The sequence below is a fragment of the Prunus mume genome, linkage group LG3 (genome assembly GCF_029339155.1).
Source record: "Prunus mume cultivar Tortuosa linkage group LG3, ASM2933915v1, whole genome shotgun sequence".
In the NCBI taxonomy this organism is placed as follows: Eukaryota; Viridiplantae; Streptophyta; class Magnoliopsida; order Rosales; family Rosaceae; genus Prunus; species Prunus mume.
Window position 1 is genome coordinate 19,241,501 of NC_142700.1, and position 11,264 is coordinate 19,252,764.

The 11,264-nt window shown below is 39.4% G+C and overlaps 1 long non-coding RNA gene across 1 annotated transcript; it reads right to left on the bottom strand.

Annotated features, from left to right (window-relative positions):
* Window positions 1–3,271: 3,271 nt before the first annotated feature.
* LOC148919003 (uncharacterized) lies at window positions 3,272–6,257 on the bottom strand. The gene is made up of 2 exons (XR_016125493.1): window positions 5,935–6,257; window positions 3,272–3,475 (listed from the first exon to the last, which is right to left on the bottom strand). It is a non-coding gene; the product is annotated as an uncharacterized LOC148919003 (long non-coding RNA).
* Between the last annotated feature and the right edge of the window lie 5,007 nt (window positions 6,258–11,264).

Here is an 11,264-nt window from a genome sequence, read left to right on the forward strand (position 1 = left end):
ATTTGTAGTCTCCTATAAATTTAACATTTCCCAAAATTTTCACCTGCATAAAACACATTTTATAACTCAACCGGCAGCATGCACAATATAATCTCATGCAATTTACATAAATGGCCTCCGGCCTTCAAATGATTCTAGCAGAACTGCCCACAATGTTTTTAAAATAACTTAATGCATCAAACATGCATATAATAAATTCAAAATCTATTTATGCACACCTTCACTCACTTAGTCCCCAGGACAAGCCTCAATTCAACCAAGTTTCGGGACCAACAACGAGGTCCGAACCAATCTCAATGAGACCACCTAAGTGGGGTCTAATCTGTGGCTGCACCTAGTAACTCAGGGCCTCATTGCCCTACTAAGGGATCAAGCCACTCGTAGTTCTTTCGTATCAATCCTGGCTTCTAATATCAACTAAACCATTACCGCCATACAATTTCATACATTCTAGGATTTATCCATCACAACACACCAAACACAATCACATAGCTCCCCTCATACGACGGGACGCTTTTGGCCATGTATGGGAGTCCGTCAACACGCCGGCTAATCCAAAGACGCGTGCGACCTCAACTGGGCCTAGCTACATTCTCACTAGCCCGCACACAATCATATCTCCTCATACGCCGACGCACCCGGTCACGTATGGGGTCTGCAACACGCGGCTAATGCAAAGACGCGTGCGACCTCAACACCGGGCTTGGCTACATTCTCACAGCCCGCACACAATCATATCTCCCCTCATACGACGGACGCACTTGGTCACGTGAGGTCTGTCAACACGCCGGCTAATCCAAAGACGCGCGTGCGACCTCAACACTGGGCTCGGCTACATTCTCACCAGCCCGCACACAATCATATCTCCCCTCATACGTCGGGCGCACCCGGCCACATATGGGGTCTGTCAACACGCCGGCTAATCCAAAGACGCATGCGACCTCAACACTGGGCTTGGCTACATTCTCACCAGCCATCATCTTTGTTCACTTTGGGCTGGCTACATTCTCACAAGCCTACGGGTTTAAAGGCCTCAACATAATCACAATATGGGGGGTACGTGGGGTAGTGCGTATAGCACTGTAAACTAACATTCTATACTCTTTAATACCTTCGTATACATATATAATTACATTCATCCCATATAATCCTTTATTTCGTAAATCTCAACCTTGGTATAGCATCTGATAATTCCGCAATTTAAACTATATAATAATATCCTAAATTTGCATATAAACCATTTAACTCAACAACGCTCAAGACCTGTCACTAAGGTCATTCTAACCCTCCTGGGATGGTAGAACTACAACGAAAGTCTCGCGGTCAACCCTGGGTCAAACTACCCAAACTTCGTCAAACAGGCGGGGGCCCACGACCTCCCGAGAGTTCCTATAGGTTCTACAAGGTCAAGGACACACGTCCTGCAAGTTTGGTCCAGATCGGACGGTCGGATCGCTCACGATCTCACGATCGCACGATCACTAAAACCCTAGCCCTATGGTTGGCATTTCCGGAGTATCCGGGACTCCGTTTTACGATCCGTCGAATCCTACACGATCCTGGTAATACCTAGATCAACATATTATAACCTCAAGACCATCCAACGGTCCAAACCTAGCGAACCCAGAAAATACGCGATATGCGATATCCGTTCGGGGCTCTAACGGTACCCAAAATGAGATCCAAGCACACCTACGCGCCCGTGACATCGAGAGGATCACAGTAGGACAAAAATGCCCTCAACTACGTGCCCACCGCGCCACACGCGGGCAAATGGGTGTCCAAAGCGATATTGCATCGCGAAAACTTCCAAATCGAGAGCCAAGACTCCTACCCTTATACACCTAATTTGGAGCCGCTTTGTTCTTGGGCATACCCCAAAAGCGACGATGGCGGAATCTCCTCAAATCCGACCAAATCCAATTCAGAAATCGAGTTGCTTACGCTACAAATTGATCAATTCCTACCCAGCAGCTAGAGCTCGGAAAATAGATGAGAAAGCATACCTTGATCGCAAGATTTGGTGGCGGAATCGCGAAACGAGCTCAAAAATCTGGTCAAACCGCCGTTTCTCGCAATTTCGGTGGTATCGCTTGCCGCTAACGTCGAAGAGAACGGGTGGGGCGGACGGCAAGTCGGGCTGGTCATTTTGGGACCGGTCCCGACCAGTGGTGGCGGATGAATGAACGGCTGGCCAAAACGTGGCCGGTGTGGTGGTGTCATGAACAGAGAGAGAGAGAGAGAGAGAGAGAGAGAGAGGCAATTCCGTCTTTTTATCAAAATTCCATTTTCCAAATATTTACAATCGTGCCACTGAGTTTCATTCGATCGTAACTCTCTCGTTACAACTCCGATTCGAGCCCACTACGTGTCTACGAACTCATCTCGCCGTGCTCTCACGCAACGGTATAGTCGAATTTCCCAAATTCCTTCCGGATAAGAAATAACCAAATTACCCCTACCCCAAGGGCAATTTCGTAAGTTCACTTAAATAAATTAAAATGGGCAATAAATTTGGAGTCGAGGTGTTACACAAGTCCTTTTTCTATTGGTCTAAATCCCATTTACTAGGTGCAGTGATATCTATATGCAATGTTTCAGGCTTTGCTTTAATTTCTCTTTTTTTTTAATTTTTAACAACTTTCCAACTTTCCAACTTTCCAACTTTCCAATTTTTAACAGCTGGGTCTAGTTCTGGTATAGCATACACGCTCCTATGATCCATCTTCTTAACAACTTTCCAACCGCTCCCGGCTTTAGGGTCATCTAGATACACAATTCACTACAAAAAAATGAGCCTTCTATGAAGACGAGTAGTCGTCACTTAAACATGTAAATTCGTCACATTGACAATATGTGACGCATTTTCGGCCACAAGGTTAAATCGTCACCTATACCCCATCACAGATTGTTTGACGTGACGAATTTACGATTCGTCACATACTGGTTCTATATGTGACGAATGTTTCATCACATATAGTATCTTTGCACAAGGCATCTTTAGTCACTTATTGTATCTATCGGTGACAAGCCGCGTTGGTCACATTTCACAAGCATTAGTGGGGAGTTGTTCCTCACATATTTATGAAAATTGTGGGGAGTTGTTCCTCATATATTTATGAAAATTGTGAGAGTGCAAGTCTCACATATAATCTGATCAGCATTCAGTTCAATTAAATTCAACTCGATTACTACCATTCCCCATTATATTCTTTTCTTGTATAATATAACAAGAACAATACATTCAAGATCCCAAAGTTTCACAAGTAAATTGAACTCAAATTTCATTCCATTACATCAAAATAATTACATTGTTTGATATAAAATAGTATCAACTACATGTTTTTTTCTTCTCATAACTACAATGTAATATTTCTACAACTAAAAATAATGTTGTCCCAAGATGAAAAAGAGTTGAACCAAATTGCAAACAATCCTCAACGCCAACCAAAAAGAATGGATATTTTTGGTTCAACTGTCATAAAAAAGAAAAATGGTCATAAAAATGGATATAGAAGATATAAAAGGGCAAATTATCATTGGGGAAGAACATCAAGCTGTTTAACAGAGAGATAAAAGGCCTAATTACCATTGGGGAAGAACATCCTTATTTATGGCTGGGAAGCTACACACTACTAGAAAATATAAAACATAATACAACATTGTTAACATTAAAGTGAGAAGACAAACAGAATTAATGTTTGATGTCTAAGAAGTGACCATGGTGAGGAAAATAAAAAGATGAAAAACAGAATCCATGAAAGGATTAAATGTCAAGAAGCATGAAAAAAAATAAAAATTACACTCCTAAAAATGAAGGTGTACATATAAAGTATAAAAAGCTACAAAAGAATCATTCATGTGGTAATATAGGTAGAAAATATGGCCTCCATATAACAAAAAGATGTGCTTACACAACAAATTGACACAACAAATCCATTTTTCTTTCATTTACACAGAAAAAATTATGTACAAACCATCTAGACAAATAATTCAAATACATCTTAAACCATCTAAAAAGTTAACTCACTACAAGAAAAAATCCTTTTAACAAGGTCTTTATGTACTATCAATTAGTGGTCTACTTGTTCTTCCAAGGATATTGACTGTGGCTAGACATAGAAATAAACAAAAGAAGAATTAATAGAAAATCTGTAAAACTATCAACCTATTATTAACCAACTAACAAGAATTCCAAAGTTTTAGATAGTTCTAAACACACATGGACTTGAAATTGGTAAACACAAGTGGAGCCCAATTCCAACCAAAGTTAAAATCTATGCAGCCATCCAAAGTTGTTGCTATAATTCAATAATCATTTTCATAGTGCAGCAAATTCTGATAAAACCAAAAAAATTTGTATGTATCAAGATTTATTCTAATACCACTTTTTATAATAAATAATTACTGAGGATCTTTTTTGTTTTCTCTTGGGTAAGATACTAAGGATCTTTTATCGTACAAGTTAAATCAAACAAATAGTAAGCTAAAAACTTGTTTGGAAACTTCAAGGGCTATCAGTTCTGCTATGCCAATGTCGGCCCGAAACCATTAAACAAGTGAGACTGTGAGACACAACAACAAAGTGCTAGCGTAGGGGACATCAGTTAGGGTTAGAGGACAGGGAAAAGCATTCCTATGGAAAATATATATAAAGAAGGTGCGTTTTGGAAGAGAGAACCACTAAGTCCCAGAATTTCACAATTTTCAACTTCACCAATGACAAAGAATATACACGGAATTACCCCTTTTTATTACTCTTCGAAAGTAATTAAAAGTATCTTCAACTAAGGGAACATACTCACCTCTCCAGCACCAAGGAATAAAAATTTGTGGTCAGCTAATGATCCCCCAACTAATAGCTGCAACAAGTCCTGCAACAACTATTTGGTAGCAACATCTTTGCAGCAGCACCCAAACTCTTATCAATTGGGCTACAATTGTTACGTTCTATTCTAATATCATGATTTTATATAGGTGTGTACTGAAGATATTAAGAAGGAATATTGGAAGCATCACAGAGGCAAGTGCAAGAAAGGATGAGCAAGGAGAGTGGAGCGACAGCTCCAACCAAATAGCCATCTGAAAAGCCAGCAACAAAGACTGGCAACACATGGGTTGGTATCAAATAAAGAGCCATACCTTCATGCCATTGAATGAAAAGCAAATAGCAGCCCACGTGATGTGCAACCAAGATGTGAAGAATGAAAGAAGAAATAATATTTATATTTGAAGTGTAAGTCTACAGCCCATGTGCAATTGCAAGTGCCGCCAGCCAAATATGAAGAAACAAGAGTTTCTCATCCATTTTCTTTTCAAATACTAATAAGAAGAAGTTAACTTTAATAAACTCCTTGTCATGATTCTTTGACTATTAATTTCTCTAACAAGAAAAACAGAGAATTAATTCAAAAAATGGTGAATGCAGAGTCTAGGGAAATAACCAATTGAACATATGACAACATTATCATATATCAAATTGAATACTTGGGATATATAAACAAAAATCTACACCATTGTCATTGACATAAGAGTATTAAGTACTGAAAAAAAAATTTCTTGGATTCATAGAAAAGTCAAATTGTCAAAATACAAAAGGAAAACGTTATAGTCATTGCCATGTTCATATTAGAAATTAAACCATGAATTAAAACAACACAAGAGCAATGACCATGTTGTACAACCATTGGTATCTCTGGTACCTTTAATATATTATCATAAAAAGTCTCCACTAAATAAGAGTGTTTACCAGACTAATCTATCATTGTAACTGGACTAAAATTCACTTCAATTCCTTGCTGTCGCAGAAAATCCATCTCCCCCCCCCCCACCCTACCAAACACCTAAAGACAAAAAATACGTTTCACTACAAATTTGATAGGACACCACAATACCACAAGTAACAAACTATCATACTTCAATTTAGGAACTCACCAGTGGATCCCCTCTTTTTAGTCTCACAACATTAGCTCCAGCTTCAGCAAAACTCAGTAGCAATTCATGTATCACCTCCTGAAAGGGGGAAAAAACGATTCAGCTCTTTCCCAAGACCCCAAAGTAAAGCCCCAATTCACTTCTCTAGCCCAGATACAAATTAACACAAACCCAAATACCCAATTCACCAAATTGCCTAAAGATTTCAAATTTATAGTAAGGGAGAACCCATATCAGAAACTCAATTGAAAATCAAAATAAAATTTGAAAGGTTGTTTCAGCTAATACAAGAAATGCCGATAAAGATTAGTGTTTTACCTGGTTACTGCTATGGTACCAGCAGATCTTGCCCACATAGAGAAGTCTAGCACCAGAGTCAACCAATTCCAACACATCATTGGACACCAACCTATCATACAACAATAGATCAGCATTCTAAATAACTCTATAAGCCTTCAATGTTAGGAGCTCAGGGTCCCCAAGCCCTGCCCCCACTAAGAACACATTTCCAGACCCACACTTGCCTCTGCCACACCCTCCTTCGACCAAGAACACATCTCAAGGGGATGAGAGATTACAAGTGGAAGGTGGACTTAATTAGCCGTGGTTATTGTCGAGGGAATAGATTGAAATGAGAATTTGTTTGTGATTGAATGTGGGAGACAATAGGTCACGCGAAGGGGGAGAGAGAAAGGGAGTAAGGGAGAGAGAGAGAGAGAGAGAGAGAGAGGAAGACCAGTGGTCGTCGTTGCGAGAGAGGAGCGGTCGTCGTCGCCGGTGGTTTGTGGATGGGAGCGCAGCTAGTGTAGATGAAGCGTTGGGTTTTGTTCTTGGGCTAGTGTAGATGATGATGAAGCATTTGACTTAGGTTGAATGAAGCATTGGGTTTTGTTTTTATTTTTTATTTTTTTATTTCGGGCCATGAGTGACGCTGCCAATCTTCACCCAATAAAATTTTCAGTCCTCACTTTCATGTTCTGTGACGAATGTGCATTATTCATCACATTTAGTAAAAAAATTGGGCTCCAAGATTTTCCGCTATGTAATTTGTGGCGACACCGAAATTATAATGTGACGAAGATGGAGCGAAAATTTTGTTAGGTCATTTCAAGACGTTTAGGTGACGACTTGCAAAATTTTCTCACTTATACAAGTCAAATGTGACGGAATTTTCAGTGTCATGTAAAATTTGGTCACAAAGGCCTGTTTTCTTGTAGTGATTTGTGTTGCCATGTTTGCCAAAATGTAAGGGTCATCATCATACCAAGTTCTGTTAATGTTCACATATAGTAAGCCATGATCGATTTTAACACTTCTCGGCTTATTTGGGTTGGTGTCAAACCATCGACACTTAAACATGATCACTTCGTATCGATCTTTGTAAAGCAATTGCACGACAGTTGTGAGTTTGCCATAGAAATCAATGTCCGTACTTTCCCCTCCATCTTGTACAACCCGAGAACAATTCAGCGCGAATCGGGCCGAATGCCAAGTTATATAACTCATCACTGTAAATATGGGAATTCGATGATTTCAACTTATTCACCTAATATTATACAAAATCATTCACATGTTAGTATGAAAAAATTAAATACTACAATTTATATTTGTCAAATAAAAAACACTTATAACTTACAGAATCCCAAAACCATTGTGGAAACAATTCACGGTGTTTCTGGGCAACCAAATGTGATGGATGTTCTCGCTTCATCATCTCTTCATGCTCATCTAAGTATGCTATTATCTCATCACAATTGTTAAGTACGAACCAATGCGCTACCTCCATGTCATTTCTAGAAAACGACTCTCCTCGTCCAGGATCTCCAAAGGGTCGTGCGCTTTGGGCAAAAACATAAAGTTTTTCATTTCTCATACCTCTGTTATTATTGTGCTGAGGACGATTGAAAGTCGTCTCCACATCTTTTAAATACATTCCACAGAAAGTAAGCGACTCATATGGAACCGAAGCCTCTATAATTGATCCTTCAGCCATTCATTGCGTACACTTTTTAGCTCTCCGAGAAGCCTGCCAAAATAAAGCGATATGATACAAATTAGCAAGCTGTGATAATGATGCATACACAAACGATAAGGATTATATATACCTTTCTATTGGATACATCCAGCAATAGTTGACAGGACCAGCAAGCAATGCTTCTTCTGGCAAGTGAATGATCACGTGTATTATACTTGTGAAGAAAGCTGGAGGAAATATCATCTCAAACTTACATAGGACTTGGAAAATGTCATGGCGCAACTGAAACATGTCTATCTTTCGCAATGTTTTTGCCGTCAGTTGGGAAAAAAAATATGGACAACATGATTAGCTTCACTACATCTTCCGGCAATAGGTGTCGAATACCCACAGGAAGTAGGCGTTGCATAAACACATGGCAGTCATGGCTTTTAAGTCCAGTAAATTTACCTCCGTCAACATTCACGCAACGTGCATGTACTGGAAAATCATTCACAGTCCACATAACTCGCTGCCCGCAAAGTGAATATCTTCTCAGTTGATTTATCGTACGTGCGAACACCGTTTGTCCATAAATCCTTCAACTCATTAACCAGCGGCCTTAAGTAAACATCGATTGACCTGCCAGAATCATCAATTATCACAACAGTCATCATCATGTATTCTTTTTTCATGCATTTTCAAGGCGGCAAATTATATGGGAATACCAAAATCGGCCAAGTGTTGTGGTGTTGGTTTAGAACCCTATACGGATTGAATCCGTTAGTGGCAAGTCCCAATCTAACATTTCGGGGATCAGCAGCAAACTCGGAGAATGTTTGATCGAACTCTTTCTATGCCTCCTCATCTGCAGGATGCCGCATCACATCATCGCCTACCCGTTTTTCCTTATGCCATCTCATGTCTATGGCAGTATGCGTCAACATATACAATCGTTGCAACCTAGGTTTCAGGCGCATAACGCATGACTTTTTGTGGGATCTTAGTCGTTCTATTCTGAGATGTTATTTTGAACCTCGACTCATTGCATATAGGGCATGTATCCAACGTTTCATGCTCTTTGTAGAATAACATGCAATTATATTTGCAAGCGTGAATTTTTTCATAACCCAAACCCAGACCATTCAACACCTTTTGCGCGTGTTTATGGTCTTTCGGCAAACAATTGTCCGTCAGAAGCATCCTCTTGAAAACTCTCAAAAAGTAAACGAAACACAGGTTCGACATACGATACTTTATTTTTCCATGCATTAGCTCCAATGGCCGTGAGAACAGAAAAGATCTCGCACCCTGGGTATAAGTCTTGGTTGACATTTTTTAATAATTTTTCATATTGTTCAAACTCCGTACTGTCTATTGGTGTAGGCACATCATCTTTCCCTTCCTGATTGATGTTGGTCGATGCAAATAGAAAAGCATCCTGTATAATATCCATGACTTGATCATTATGATCCACAATAGGTTCAACATTGTCCACTTTTGTGGCATTTGAAGATGAAGCATGGTCTAATTGTTCCCCGTGAAGGTTCCAAATGCTATATGTCTCAATCATTCCATTCCTTACTAAATGAAATCCAACATTTTCAATTGCCTCACACAACGTGTTGTTACACCTCCTACAAGGATAACGGATTCTAGTTGCACCCGAGTTGTGTCTACGTGCAATCTCAATAAAATCCTCGATTTCATCCAAGTATTCGTCTGCGCATCTATTCGGGTTCTGTATCCACCTTCTGCTCATAACTCCTGAAACCACAATCACAACACAACAATCACAACAACTTCATATGAAGTTATAATGTCTCCTTATGCCTCCGGTAAGGGCCCTATCCCATTTGGGAATGCATAGTCCTGCCACGTAACCTACGACTATATGAGATTAGATTTCGACGTGGATAAATTTACTTGACATCTCAATACAGTTCTTGAGGTGGGCATAAGTATAAATACCTACGTACCACCCGAAGAACGTACTTAGATGACACCGAAATCTCCGCAATCGAAACCTAATCCTGTAGCCGTAGATTACGTGACAACACTATGCATTACCAAACTGTCCAAATAATGGGACAATTCAAGAATTAATTGGACCGCAGTCATGCTTTACGCATCCATGCACGAAATCCAACTAATCTCGAACATGAAACTAAGTGTTACTAAAGAATAATAATAAAAGTACGAAGTTAATTTCAATTAACTTCATACATCACAACACATTGTGCTACATCACGCACAATTTAACAACATAATATAAATATAATTTCACAACAAAAAATATAAATATAACAAACTAAGTTCAACATAATGTAATTAATTTAATATGAAATGAATAAAATACCTTCTCAATCGTTCTCCACAATCGTAAATTATAAATATCTATAATGAGAACAAAATTAATAGCGTTAGCACAAATTTACATTCATACTTTTAAACAAACGACAAATAATACTTATCCAATGAGCGTATTGAATTCCCAAGAGCGTGGTGCACAGACGAGAAAGGTTTTAAATTTTTGCATTATGCTTCTGCAATGGCAGAATCCAGAGATGTAGAAGAAGGATTTTGCGAGACGAAACCACATTTTCGTTGTGCAAACTATCGTCGCGCAAAACCATTTTTTCGTCTCATAAAATAACTTTTTTTCGTCACGCAAGAACCTATCGAACATCGGATTTTTGCGCTACAAAACTCTTGTTCGTCGCGCAAACCTTCGTCACGCAAACTCTAAACAGCATCGCGCATATGCAAATTTCCGTCGCGGAGAATGTGCCGACATCAGAATTTGCACGACGACACGTCTTTTCGCGCGCAAGTATTTGGCACCAAAAGCGGTATCGCCGTTTTCTGTCCACTTTACTCGACAAAATTTGAAATCGTAGCGCAAAGTTTGGCACCAAAAAAAAACCGGGTTTTTCTTCCCCATTTGTCGACGATTCATTTGTTTGTCGTTCTAAGTCTCTTTGCGCCACCAAACTTTTCATCGCGCAAGTTTTCGTCTGTTCTTGCGATGAATTTTTTTTCCGTCACTGGAGTGTGTTTTGCGCGACGAATATTTGTTCATCACGCAAATAGTAAAATGTAGTAGTGGATAATGAAAGATGAGATTTAAGTGTTATGATGTAGGATAAATATTTTTTAAAAAAATTGGGGATTTGGGCGGGTTTAGGAGATTGCCCCCAATGGAGATGAAGATTCCTCAAAAAAAATTTACCGAGGATAAAGTCGAGAACGAAGATGGTATTGTCATTCGGCCCTGAACCGACCCGTTGCCAACCCTCTTTGAGTCACTGGAAGGGCAGCTTGCCTGCTGCAAAAGAAACAGAAACTGCACGAATTTGTCATATCTACAGACAAA